Raw genomic sequence first — 14,075 nt, 5'->3', positions numbered from 1 at the left:
TCTCCAATCTATCCTAAACTCTGCTGCTCGACTAATTCACCTGTCCCCCCGCTATTCCCCTGCCTCTCCTCTCTGTCAATCTCTTCACTGGCTCTCCATTGCCCAGAGAATCCAGTTCAAAACTCTAACCATGGCATATAAAGCCATCCACAACCTGCCTCCCCATACTTCTGTGACCTAGTCTCCCGGTACTTACCTGCATGCAACCTACGATCCTCACAAGATCTCCTTCTCTACTCCCCTCTTATCTCCTCCTCCCACAATCGTATACAAGATTTCTCCCGTGCATCCCCCCTACTCTGGAACTCTCTACCCCAATACATCAGACTCTCGCCGACCGTGGAAACCTTCAAAAGAAACCTGAAGACCCACCTCTTCCGAAAAGCCTACAACCTGCAGTAACCACAACTGCATGACCAGCTCTACCATCACCTAATGTATCCTCACCCATCCCTTCTAGAATGTGAGCCCTCACGGGCAGGGTCCTCGCTCCTCCTGTACTAGTCGCTGACTCGTTTTGTTAAGATTATGTAAATGCTTTTGTTATGTATATCCCTATCACATGTAAAGCACCATGGAATAAATGGCGCTATAATAATAAATAATAATAATAATAAAAATACAATATCAATTCCCATAGGAAAAGTGGTGGAGGTTACAGTGGAATAAAAAGACAATATCAATGCCCCTTTGATGAGCTGTGGAATTCAGAGTGGTTTAAGCAGACGGTTTTAATGCCCCTTGGAAGAGACGTGGAGGTCATAGTAGCTTAATAAGATGTTTTTAAAGCCTCTTGGAAGAGTGGTGGAGGTCACAGTGGTTTAAAAAGACAACAAGACTGCCCCTTAGAAGAGTGGTGGAGGTTACATTGGAATAAAAAGACAATATCAATGCCCCGTGGAATAGACGTGGATGTCACAGTAGCTTAACAAGATGGTTTTAATGCCCTTTGGAAGAGTGGTGGAGGTTGCAGTGGATTAAAAAGACAATATCAATGCCCTTTGGAAGAGTGGTGGAGGTCGCAGTGGAATAAAAATACATTATCAATGCCCCTTGGTAGAGTGGTGGAGGTTACTGTGGAATTTAAAGACAATATCAATGCTCCGTGGAAGAGATGTGGAGGTCACTGTAGCTTAACAAGACAGTTTTAATGCCCCTTGGAAGAATGGTGGAGGTCACAGTGGAATAAAAAGTCAATATCAATGCCCCGTGGAAGAGACGTGGAGGTCACAGTAGCTTAACAAGACGGTTTTAATGCCTGTTGGAAAAGTGGTGAAGGGTACAGTGGAATAAAAAGACAATATCAATGCCCCTTGGAAGAGTTGTGGATAGTGTTGAGCATTCCGATACTGTAATATCGGGTATCGGCCGATATTCGCGGTATCGGAGTTCCGATACTGAGTTCCGATATTTTTACAATATCGAATACCAGAATCGTAAGTTCCCATAATGCCTGCGCTCTGCAGTGTCTCTGAAGGATGACAAGCTGGATGGCAGCGCTCAGCTGCGATCCAGCCTGTCATCAGAATGCTATCCCAGAATTCTCCTGATTGTTTAAAAGCCGGCGGGCGGTAAATAGCCGCCGGCTTTTAAACAATCACACAGCCCCATACTGCTTCCCCGCAGCCTACCACCCCAATCCTCCGCTCCCCTCGCCACCTCCCATCCCGATCGTAAGTTAGGACCGGGCGGGGAGCGCAGCACCAGGGAGCGGGGAGCAAAGGATCCGGGCGGGGAAGCCGGCAGTGAAAAGACTTCACCGCCGACTTTCCCGTTCTGTGCTGCGCTCTCCCGCCGGTTATTTCAAATGAACAGCTGAGGTATCAGGTGATGCTGATCAGCTGTTCATTTGAAGTTGCCGCGGTGCCCTCCGAGTGTTCATGTGAGTTCATGCTTGACTGCATTGCATGAACTCACATGAACTTTCCCACGGCCGCACAGGTCAGCCTCACCTCCCAGACCATCAGACTGGTCATGATTGGTGTCTGCGCGGTGTCTGCACGATGTGTGTGCGATGTGTGCGCGGTTTGTGCGCGATGTGTGCGCGATGTGTGTGCGCAGGCAGACATAGGCCGATGTGCCACTACTACTCCCATCGGCCTATGTCTGTCCCCCGTCCACTCGTGCCAGCAGGATCAGCTTGATGGGAGCAGTAGTTCCCATCAGCCTGATCCTGCTATTTAAATTGCCCTTTAAACTGGCCCATATGTTATTTTGTCCCCCATAGTTTTCTATTTTTGCCCCTATACATGTTTTATTTAGGCCCCCATATTTTTTTGGGGGGGTTGTTGGTCCCCAATAAATTTTAAATACATTTCATTGGTGACCAGTGGTTACCTAAAATAAATTAGTTTATACATTACCTGTCTCTGCCGTTCGCCACCTAAAATAAAGTAAAAAATAAAAAACTACACCTATACTCACCTAGACACCTAATTCCCCGAAGCCATCGAACTCCTGTAATAAAATATAAAATAATAAACCACAACCTTATCCTTACCCCTCCGTAGTAGTCCACGAGTGTCCCACGAAGATCTCCAGTTTAGAGCTGCCACATAAAATGTGACCTCTCTGAACCGCTGCCGCCACTACAATAACGGGGCCGTAAAGCAGCCCGGTCATTGCATAAGCGAGTTCGCCGGAGTTCAGGCAGCGCTGCTCCGGTCAGCTCCTTTACGGCCCTGCTGTACCGTGAGAAATTCCCACGGTACAGCAGTGCCGTAAAGGAGGTCTCCGGAGCTGCGCTGACTGAATGCACTCCGGTGACCTCAGTCAGTGGCTCCCGCTGCCGGGAGCGGACGTGTTCCCGGCAGTGTGAGCTTACAGCAGCCATGCACAGCTGTCACCATCTCCAGATGTGACAGCTGTGCATGGGAGATCAGTGCAGGAACGTGGACAGGTAACTATTTTTTTAGTAAACTAAGAATTAAATAAAATGGTGTGTTTTATTTCAAATAAATTATTTTTTTCTGGGTGTAGTGTGTGTTTTTTCTTTTTAACACTTTGTAGGTTAGTAATGGGGGTGTCTTATAGACGCCCATCATTACTAACCTGGGCTTCATGGCAACTGGCGCTGACATGAACCCCACCACTATTACCCCCTGCCACCGCACCAGGGCAGCGTGGAAGAGCGAGGCTAAGTGCCAGAATTGGCGCATCCTATGGATGCGCCAATTCTGGGGCGGCTGAGGGCTGGTGTTTCTAGCCTGGGAGGGGGCCAATATTCATGGCACCCTTCCTGGGCTATTAATATCAGCCCCCAGCTGTCTGCCTAGCCTTTGCTAGCTATTAAAATAGGGGGGACCCCACGTCAATTTTTTTGGGCCGTCTCCCCATTTTAATAGCTAGTAAAGGCTAGGTATTCAGCTGGGGGCTGATATTAGTAGCCTGGGAAGCTCCGTGGGTATTACCCCCTTCCCAGGCTTCAAACATCTGCCCCAGCCGTCTGCTTAACCTCTGCTAGAGACTAAAATTATGGGGGATCCCACGCCAATTTTTTTTTTAATAAATCCTTTATTTTAACACTAAATGACACTTGAGGGGTTAATAAAGATGCAGTCCCTAAATTATTATTTATTTTTTAATTAATTTTTCCCAAAAATTTTGACGTGGGCTTTGCCATATTTTTGTATGCCAGACAGGTGCAGCATCCAGGAACGATAAAATGCAATAAAAGTAAAATAATAAAGCAACATCATCCTTACCTTTCCATGGTTCCTAGGACAGCTTCAGCTCTGCTACATCGAGATGACAGGCTGGATCGCAGCAGAAAGCTGCCATCCAGCCTGTCATCCCACAGACACTGAGAAGCGCAGGCATGCTTATGCTCCTCAGTGTCTGGCTGTGACGGCATCCAGATGAGCTGACAATTAACTCAGCTCACCTCATGCACGTCACTGACAGCGTGGGAGAATTCTCCTGCGCATGCGGTGAGCGTGAGAGACTCGGCTCATTTGGATGCCGTCACAGTCTGACACTGAGGAGCGCAAGCATGCCTGCGCTTCTCAGTGTCTGCGGGATGACAGGCTAGATGGCAGCTTTCTGCTGCGATCCAGCCTGTCATCTCGATGTAGCAGAGCTGGAGCTGTCCTGGGAACCATGGAAAGGTAAGGATGATGTTGGTTTATTATTTTTCTTTTATTCCAGGAGATCGTTGGCTTCAGCTGGAATGGGCGTGATGGTAAGTATGGTTTAATTTAGAACAATAAAGAATTGTGTGTTTATTTCAATTAAAGTACTTTATTCTGGGTGTTGTGTTTTTTTTAAATACTTTACTAGAAATTCATGGCGGTCATGTCTAATATTGGCGTGACCCCATGAATTTCGGGCTTAGGGCCAGCTGATAATACCAAGCTGGCCCTATCCCCTTTATTACCCAGTGAACCACCGCACCAGGGCCCTGGATGAGTTGAGTACAGCGCCAGAAGATGGCGCTTCTATGAACGCGCCATTTTCCGGGGTGGCTGCGGACTGCAATTTGCAGCGGGGGGGGGGGGCCCAGAAAGCTTGGGCCTCCCTGCGCTGCAGATTCCAGCCCCCAGCTGCCTACTTGTACCTGGCTGGACACAAAAATAGGGCGAAGCCCCACGTATTTTTTTTTTAAATTATTTCATGAAATTCATGAAATAATAAAGAAAAAAAGGGCTTCCCTATATTGTTGCGTCCAGCCAGTTACAAATAGGCAGCTGGTGGTTGGGGGCAGCCCGTTCCTGCCTGCTGTACCTGGCTGGACACAAATATAGTGCGAAGCCACACGTCAATTTTTTTTAAATTATTTCAGGAAATTCATGAAATAATTAAAAAAAAATTGATGTGGGGCTTCGCCCTATATTTGTGTCCAGCCAGGTACAGCAGGCAGGAACGGGCTGCCCCCAACCACCAGCTGCCTATTTGTACCTGGCCGGACACAACAATATAGGGAAGCCCTTTTTTTTAATTATTTCATGAAATAGTTTAAAAAAAATTGACGTGGGGCTTCGCACTATATTTGTGTCTAGCCAGGTACAGCAGGCAGGAACGGGCTGCCCCCAACCACCAGCTGCCTATTTGTAACTGGCTGGACACAACAATATAGGGAAGCCCTTTTTTTCTTTATTATTTCATGAATTTCATGAAATAATTTAAAAAAAATTGACGTGGGGCTTCGCACTATATTTGTGTCCAGCCAGGTACAGCAGGCAGGAACGGGCTGCCCCCAACCACCAGCTGCCTATTTGTACCTGGTTGGACACAACAATATAGGGAAGCCCTTTTTTTCTTAATTATTTCATGAAATATTTAAAAAATAAAAATACGTGGGGCTTCGCCCTATTTTTGTGTCCAGCCAGGTACAAGGCAGCTTTAATTGAAATAAACACACAATTCTTTATTGTTATAAATTAAACCATACTTACCATCACGCCCATTCCAGCTGAAGCCAACGATCTCCTGCAATAAAAGAAAAATAATAAAGCAATATCATCCTTATCTTTCGATGGTTTCCAGGACAGCTCCAGCTCTGCTATATCGAGATGACAGGCTGGATCGCAGCAGAAAGCTGCCATCCAGCCTGTCATCCCGCAGAAACTGAGAAGCGCAGGCATGCTTGCGCTCCTCATTGTCAGGCTGTGACGGCATCCAGATGAGCCGAGTCTCTCACGCTCACTGCATGCGCAGGAGAATTCTACCACGCTGTCAGTGACGTGCATGAGGTGAGCTGAGTTCATTGTCGGCTCATTTAGATGCCGTCACAGCCAGACACTGAGGAGCGCAAGCATGCCAGTGACTCGCCCCCTGGGCCGTGGGGCACTTGGATCCGGGCAATTAGGGAAACGATGGGAGTAGTAGTGGCAACCCGGTTCCGTGGCTCAGGGTGGTCAGGCCATTGGTAGTCCGTTATGTGTTGTTGATTATGTCCGACTACGCCACCCGTGGATTTGCGGTTATTAGGAACCGCCGCTGCATGCAGACCGCTGGGGCTGATGAGGTGTGCAGCTATGGTAGTGTGACTCCCCATGGGAAGAGTGCGGCCCCAGGGCAGTATAATGGATGTTGGGAGTGATGGTAGTGGGAGTCCCGGTGCTGATAGTGCTGGAGGAGCAAGGAGCACACAGACAACAAGTTGCAGTCCAGGGTCTTTACTGAAACAGGCAAACTGACCCATAAACAGTCCCAGCTAGGAGGGGACCTGGATGTCTGAGAGCAACGGGGAAATTGGCCCTGGTCAGGGTGAGGGTGTAGGCCTACCGTGCTTTCTGTGCCTCTTCTGGCTATCTCCTCCTGATAGGATAACAGTCCACGTTTCCGAGCTTTCGTGCTTTCTCGCCTGTATGGCCTGCGACGTGGGTTCCTTTCTGCTCCCAGCCTTGTACGGCTTTACTGGTCCCTTCGGTTGTGGCAGGGCCTCCAGGCTTCTTAGGCCAAGGAAAGTACAGTCCCTTGCGAACTGGTTCTCTGCTGGGGGATGTGGAATCCTTCCAGCCTCAGACACCAAAGTCTGGTAAAGTTAAGTCTTTTCTCTGCCAAGACAGGCTCTCTTCGCCTCTTGTCTCTGGCTTGTGGCTCTCTCCTACTGCCACACTTCCTCTTAGGTTACAATGCAACTTTCTGTCCCTGCTCCACTCTGGGACACGTCTCAAAGCTGAGACAGGCAATCCAGTTCTCCCTAACCCTGTCCCCAGTACCAGCTTTTATAGGGGCAGCCAGCTCCCCCTACTGGCCTGAGACAGGAGGCATTGAATGCTAATGTTCCCCTAACCAGAGAACCTCCCCCTTGCTCTCAGACACAGCTTTAATTACACTTGTGGCATCCAGGTAGGGTGACACATTCCCCACTAGTGAAATTTAGTACTCTGGGACTAAACAATAAACAAGGATAATATACATGACAATAAAACATTAATGGACAAACGACGCACAAATTGAGTTCTTTAGGTCACAGTGTGGTCTGTGACCGGGTGTCCATATCACCAAAACAACGGGAGCCTTAACCAGGTGGGGGTCTGTCCTACCCCAAGTCCTTCACAGTCTTAGTTCATTCCTGGGTTAGGCTCAGAATACAGTCCATACAAGGTCCCGGTTATAAAAAGTCCATAACCTGTGAGTCCTTAAGGTTGCTGCAAGAGACTGAAACACAGAATTACCGAACATGCATGTAACTTGGCAAACAATTCAACATTTGGCAACAAGGTTATTTACAATTTAGTACACTCTATATTCTCCAGCGAGCGGGTATCTGCCCCTTTGTGCTCCTGGTTGACCTCCTTAACCCACTGTCTGGTGGTGGACCAACCTGGCTTTCCCCACTAGCGTTAGGGGTACAGCTACCAGCTGAATGTACAGGTAGGGCAGGCAGCTGTCTGCGGGTTCTTTGGCTTACCGCAGGCATGGCAGGCTCACTGTCAGCAGAGGGTTGACTCTCCTGGGCTGCTGGAACAGGCTCTTCTGCCTCTGGAACCTCTTGCTCCTCTTCACCTTCCGGCTCTGGTGTTGGTTGTTGCTGTGCCGGTTGCAGGAAATGCAGGACAGGTACCACTATGGCATCATTTATGCGAGTCCAGGACTGAGGGAACTCTCCAAGAACGGTGCTGATCATTTCTTCCTTGTCCTCTGCGGGCTCAAGGTCACTCTGATCCTCTTCTGCACTGCGGAGTTGCTCGGGGCACCTTTTGAGGTGGTCTCTGGAGACGACACTAGTGGTTTCTCCTCCGTCCTTGGTGATCACGCACACCTTTGGGTTGTCGTGGTCAGACTGCAGTACGGTGTAGGGTTCCCTTTCCCACTGGTCGTCCAACTTATGTAGCCTTCTTTTTCGCTTTAGGACTTGCTCACCAGGTTCTAGGGGACTAGCAGGGGCGTGTTGATTGAAGAGTCTTTCTTGCTTCTCTCTCACCTGGGCCAGGCTCTTCTCCACACTCTCCTGTACCTTCTTGTACTGCAGTTGCCTTTCCGTATCCCAGTCCGCATCCGGGGAGGTGTCCTCAGGTATTAGGACTCCCATCTCCAGGTCTACGGGCAGCTTACCCGGTCTAGCTCGCATCAGGTAAGCCGGGGTGCAGTTTGTAGCATTCACCGGGATATTGTTGTACATGTCTACCAGGTCCGGCAACTTTTCTGGCCACAGGCTGCGTTCCTCCAGGGGCAACATTTTCAGGAGATCAATGACTGTATTGTTCATCTTCTCACACATCCCGGTGGTTTGGGGGTGGTAAGGCGTTGTCCGAATCTTCTTACAGCCATAGAGGTTGCAGAACTCCTGGAAGATTTCAGCTTCAAACGCTGGACCCTGGTCTGTCAGGACCTGTTCCGGATACCCGTGTGGACGGCAGAAGTATTGCTGGAAGGCTCGGGCCGCTGTTTGGGCTGTCAAGTCCTTTACCGGGACCACCACGAGAAAACGGGAATAGTGGTCCACGATTGTCAGGGCATAGATGTATCCGGACCGGCTTGGAGCCAATTTGACGTGGTCCAGAGCTACCAGCTCAAGAGGCTGCGTGGTGACGATGGGCCTCAAGGGTGTCTTCTGGCTGGTGCGGTCCTTCCTCCTTAGGTGACAAGGGCCACAGTCTCTGCACCATTTTTCCACAGCTCCTCTCATGACGACCCAAAAGAACCTTCCTCTTAGTAGGAACTCCAGTTTCTTCCAACCGAAGTGTCCCGCTCTGTCATGGTAAGCTCCCAGGACCATAGCTGCATCTCGCCTTGGGACCACGACTTGCCAGGTCAGCTCGTGCGTCCGGTGGTTGACAATCCTTCTGCACAACTTGCCTTCGCAGAGGAACAGCTTGCTCTTCTCCTTCCATAGCTGCTTGGCTTCCTCTGGGGCATCTGGATCTAGGCGGGCGTCTTCCCGGGTCAGCAGATCTTTCACCAGGCGGACAGCAGGGTCACTATCTTGGGTTTCGGCCCAGCTGTGGTGAGGTAGGGGATTCATCATCACAGTTGTTAGATCCTCCTCCTTCACGCGGTGAGAGTGTTGAGCGGCTCCATACCGGTGAAACGCGGGGAGTTCTACCTCTTCCAGCTCTTCTGGGTCTTCGTCACCTTCAGGTAAGTGAGGCATTCTTGATAGGGCGTCCGCGTTGGCGTTGGTTTTGCCTGCCCGGTACTTGATCACGAAGTCATAGTTGGAGAGACGGGCCATCCACCGCTGTTCCAGGGCACCCAGTCTTGCATTGTCCAGGTGTGTCAACGGGTTGTTGTCCGTGTACACGGTGAACTTTGCGGAGGCCAGGTAATGCTTGAAGCGTTCCGTCACGGCCCACACCACCGCCAAGAATTCTAGCTTGAAGGAGCTGTAATTCTCCGGGTTCCTTTCGGTGGGCCTCAGCTTCCGGCTGGCGTATGCGATCACCCGTTCTCTGCCCTGTTGGTTTTGGGACAGTACGGCTCCCAGTCCCACATTACTGGCATCTGTGTGGAGAATGAAAGGCTGGGCATAATCAGGGTAGGCCAGGATCTCATCCCCAGTGAGGGCCAACTTTAGCTGGCGGAAGGACTCCTCTTCCGGTTTATCCCACTTGAAGGGTGGCTTTTGACTTCTGGACTTGGACTGTCCGATCAGAAGGTCCTGCATAGGAGCTGCCATCTTAGTGAACCCGGGGATGAACCTTCGGTAGTAGCCTACCAACCCGAGAAACTGTCTCACCTCTTTGATGTTCGAGGGGCTTGGCCAGCTCTTGATTGCCGTGACCTTGTCAGGGTCGGGGGCCACTCCTTCCGCGCTTACCACGTGCCCTAGGTACTGGACCTTTGGTTTCAGCAGGTGGCACTTCGATGGTTTCACCTTCAGGCCATAGCCTGCCAGGGCTTTGAACACCTCAGCCAGGTACTTGAGATAGTCCTCGTAGGTCTTCGAATAGATGATCACGTCGTCCAGGTAAAGGAGGACCGTCTCGAAGTTTCGGTGCCCTAGACAGCATTCCATCAGCCGCTGGAAGGTCCCTGGTGCATTGCAGAGCCCGAAAGGCATACAGTTGAATTCGCTCAGTCCAATCGGGGTGGTGAAGGCGGTCTTCTCCTTGTCAGCCTCTGCCACAGGAACCTGCCAGTACCCGCTAGTAAGGTCCAAAGTAGAAAAGAAGTTAGCAGATTTTAGTGTGGCTAAAGACTCTTCTATTCTAGGCAGCGGATATGCGTCTTTGTGGGTGATACGGTTGATTTGTCTATAGTCCACGCACATTCTCATGGTGCCGTCTTTCTTTTTGACCAGAACCAAAGGGGCTGCCCAGGGGCTACAGCTGTCTCTAATAACCCCAGCTTCTTTAATCTCTCTTAGCATGCCCTTTGCGTTCTGATAATGTGCAGGGGGTACAGGTCTGTGCCTCTCTTTTATTGGTGGGTGGCTCCCTGTGGGGATGTGGTGTTCTATCCCTTTTACTCTGCCGAAGTCTAGCGGGTGCTTACTAAAGACTCTCTCGTACTCCTGTACCACCCGGTAGACTCCTTGTTTTTGGTGCAGGGGAGTGGAGTCAGCACCCACGTGGAGTTTCTGGCACCAGTCCTCCTTTTGTTTCTGGGAGCCATTACCCTCCGCCTGAGGAGATGGAGGCAAGGGTTCCACGGCCCTGATAGCTTTGTGTTCGACGGCAAACAGTTTGGCGAGTGTAGCGTACCTGGGTAAGTGTACTTCCCTCTCCCCAATGTTGAGGATGCGGACGGGCACCCTCCCATGACGGACATCAACCACCCCCCGGGCTGTCAAAATGGTGGGCCTGCTGTCTGAGTACACGGGTTCTACCATGGCTTGGTAGTCTCTACCTCTCAACCCGATTGCAGTCCGACACCAGATCATCATTTCACTTTTGGGAGGCATGGAAATGGGGAATGGATCACTGAGTCTTACGCTACCGATCTCACCACCAGACAGTTCTACCTGCTGCCGTCTCATCAGGGCTTTTATCTCCTTGTTGAGGACTCTCTGTTGGCTGGAACTAGCATTCACCGCCACCTGTTGTAGAATTACAATTACTTCTGAAAGACAATTTTCAATTATGTTAGTACCCACAGTTATTTTAGGGTGACTTTCATGACGGTCAATGTCCACAATAATCACTCCCTGTGCCGGCAGTTCAACTTTACCAATTTTAATGGTCATCTCCTTGAACCCCATCTGCGGCACGGGTAAGCCATTACTGGCGATGATGCTCAAGTTACTGTCTGAATACCGTGTGATATCAGCATCAGTCCAATACTGCTTAAAAAGTACATAAGGGATAGTGGTTACTTGTGACCCAGTATCCAGCAAGGCGCTCATGGGGATACCGCCCAGCACCACGGGTAAAACCGGGCGCCCCCCAACGTACTTATCGCGCCAATTATAAGGGCCTGGTGATCTTATGCCTGGGGGTCGGCCCTCTGCCCCAGGTTGGACCCGTTTAAATTACAGTACCTGGAAATGTGTCCGGGCTGGTTGCATCGACGGCAAATGGGCTGTCCATCCTCTGCGTAGCGGTCTGTGGGCCTCCCTCGGAACGACGGGATCCTCCTCTGTCGACGCCACGGGACATCCTCTGGACTTGAAGCCAGCTCGATGGGTCTTGACGGGTCCACTTGCAATGCCTGGACGGTCCTGGTCAACGCCGCGACGCTCCTGGTCAGCTCCTGGACTTGGTGGTGCAGGCCTTTCGACGGGGCTTGGTTCAGGGCCTGTGCATCAGCCTCCACGGAGTCCATAGAGGAGGGCGCCGCCTCCTGGTGGTAGGTGATAGCAGGGCGCCGGGGGTTTATAGCGCCACTGGTTGCAGATTCACGGAGAACCCTTATGGCCCTGTCCTTAAATTGGGCAAAGGTCAGGTCGGGGTTCAGGAAGAACATGAGGCGCAGCTGGGCCCTGTGGGCGCTAGACAGCAGACCTTCTATGAATTGTTCTGTTAGCAGCTTATCGGTTTCCTGCACACTGCCAGGGTCAGTTTGTTGAATAGCCCTCAAGGCTTCCTGCAGATTTAGGGCATAGTCTCTGATGCTGTCCTGTGCCCGCTGCTTACACCCATAGAACCTCATTTTAATCTCAGCGGAGGTACGTGTATCAAAGGTACCCCGCAGCCGGGCCAGAATACCCTTCACAGTCCCTTTCTCCTCAATGGGCCATGATTTTACCTCCCTCTGGGCTGCGCCAGTTAACTGCCCTGTTAATATGCTGACCTTCTGTTCCTCTGTCAGGGGGTAAACGTGGAACAAACTGTATAGCCTTTTCTTGAAGTCAGTTAGGGCATGGGGCTCACCTGAGTATTTGGGCAGCCAGGCCGCTCCAGGGATGTAGGGTAAGGAAAAGGACATAACCGCTGCTGCAGCTGCGTTGGTGGTAGTGGGCGCCTCTGTGTCCGACATCTTCCTCCCCCCCTAGTGAAGTGTGGCCTACCTTCCGACGATCCTCTTCTGTAGGCCGCGGCTCCGCTGCTGCTCTGGACGAGGACCTGGCGTCGCACTCCGATGACGTCAGCGTCGCTCTCTCTCCCTTCCAGGACCTTGCGCAGCGTAGGTGCGTGGGGCGGTTTTGACGTCCACGCCCCTCTTCTTCCCGCGCGGCGACCTGGAGATGGCGTCCGATGGCGGGAAACAGCTGCTGATGGCGGGAAGACGGCAGAAGACGGCGGGAAAAGGTCCAAGATGGCGTCTGATGGCGGGAATCGGCTCCTGATGGCGGGAAACGACTCCACAGGTAAGTTACAAAAGTCTTTTTCAGGCACGCAGTACCCGGTGGTTGCGGGCACGAAATCCTGCCGACTACGCCAAAGCTGACTCGCCCCCTGGGCCGTGGGGCACTTGGATCCGGGCAATTAGGGAAACGATGGGATTAGTAGTGGCAACCCGGTTCCGTGGCTCAGGGTGGTCAGGCCATTGGTAGTCCGTTATGTGTTGTTGATTATGTCCGACTACGCCACCCGTGGATTTGTGGTTATTAGGAACCGCCGCTGCATGCAGACTGCTGGGGCTGATGAGGTGTGCAGCTATGGTAGTGTGACTCCCCACGGGAAGAGTGCGGCCCCAGGGCAGTATAATGGATGTTGGGAGTGATGGTAGTGGGAGTCCCGGTGCTGATAGTGCTGGAGGAGCAAGGAGCACACAGACAACAAGTTGCAGTCCAGGGTCTTTACTGAAACAGGCAAACTGACCCATAAACAGTCCCAGCTAGGAGGGGACCTGGATGTCTGAGAGCAACGGGGAAATTGGCCCTGGTCAGGGTGAGGGTGTAGGCCTACCGTGCTTTCTGTGCTCCTTCTGGCTATCTCCTCCTGATAGGATAACAGCCCACGTTTCCGAGCTTTCGTGCTTTCTCGCCTGTATGGCCTGCGACGTGGGTTCCTTTCTGCTCCCAGCCTTGTACGGCTTTACTGGTCCCTTCGGTTGTGGCAGGGCCTCCAGGCTTCTTAGGCCAAGGAAAGTACAGTCCCTTGCGAACTGGTTCTCTGCTGGGGGATGTGGAATCCTTCCAGCCTCAGACACCAAAGTCTGGTAAAGTTAAGTCTTTTCTCTGCCAAGACAGGCTCTCTTCGCCTCTTGTCTCTGGCTTGTGGCTCTCTCCTACTGCCACACTTCCTCTTAGGTTACAATGCAACTTTCTGTCCCTGCTCCACTCTGGGACACGTCTCAAAGCTGAGACAGGCAATCCAGTTCTCCCTAACCCTGTCCCCAGTACCAGCTTTCATAGGGGCAGCCAGCTCCCCCTACTGGCCTGAGACAGGAGGCATTGCATGCTAATGTTCCCCTAACCAGAGAACCTCCCCCTTGCTCTCAGACACAGCTTTAATTACACTTGTGGCATCCAGGTAGGGTGACACACCTGCGCTTCTCAGTGTCTGCGGGATGACAGGCTGGATGGCAGCTTTCTGCTGCGGTCCAGCCTGTCATCTCGATGTAGCAGAGCTGAAGCTGTCCTGGGAACAATGGAAAGGTAAGGATGATGTTGCTTTATTATTTTATTTTTATTGCAGGAGATCGTTGGCTTCAGCTGGAATGGGCGTGATGGTAAGTATGGTTTAATTTAGAACAATAAAGAATTGTGTCTTTATTTCAATTAAAGGACTTTATTCTGGGTGTTTGTGGGTTTTTTTTAACTTTGACTATGGGGTTAGTAATGGGGGTGTCTTATAGACGCC

This window comes from Phyllobates terribilis, unplaced genomic scaffold, assembly GCF_046119375.1.
Source record: "Phyllobates terribilis strain yellow unplaced genomic scaffold, ASM4611937v1 Scaffold_10__3_contigs__length_209671492, whole genome shotgun sequence".
Classification (NCBI taxonomy): domain Eukaryota; kingdom Metazoa; phylum Chordata; class Amphibia; order Anura; family Dendrobatidae; genus Phyllobates; species Phyllobates terribilis.
Note: the sequence above shows the minus strand (reverse complement) of the source record.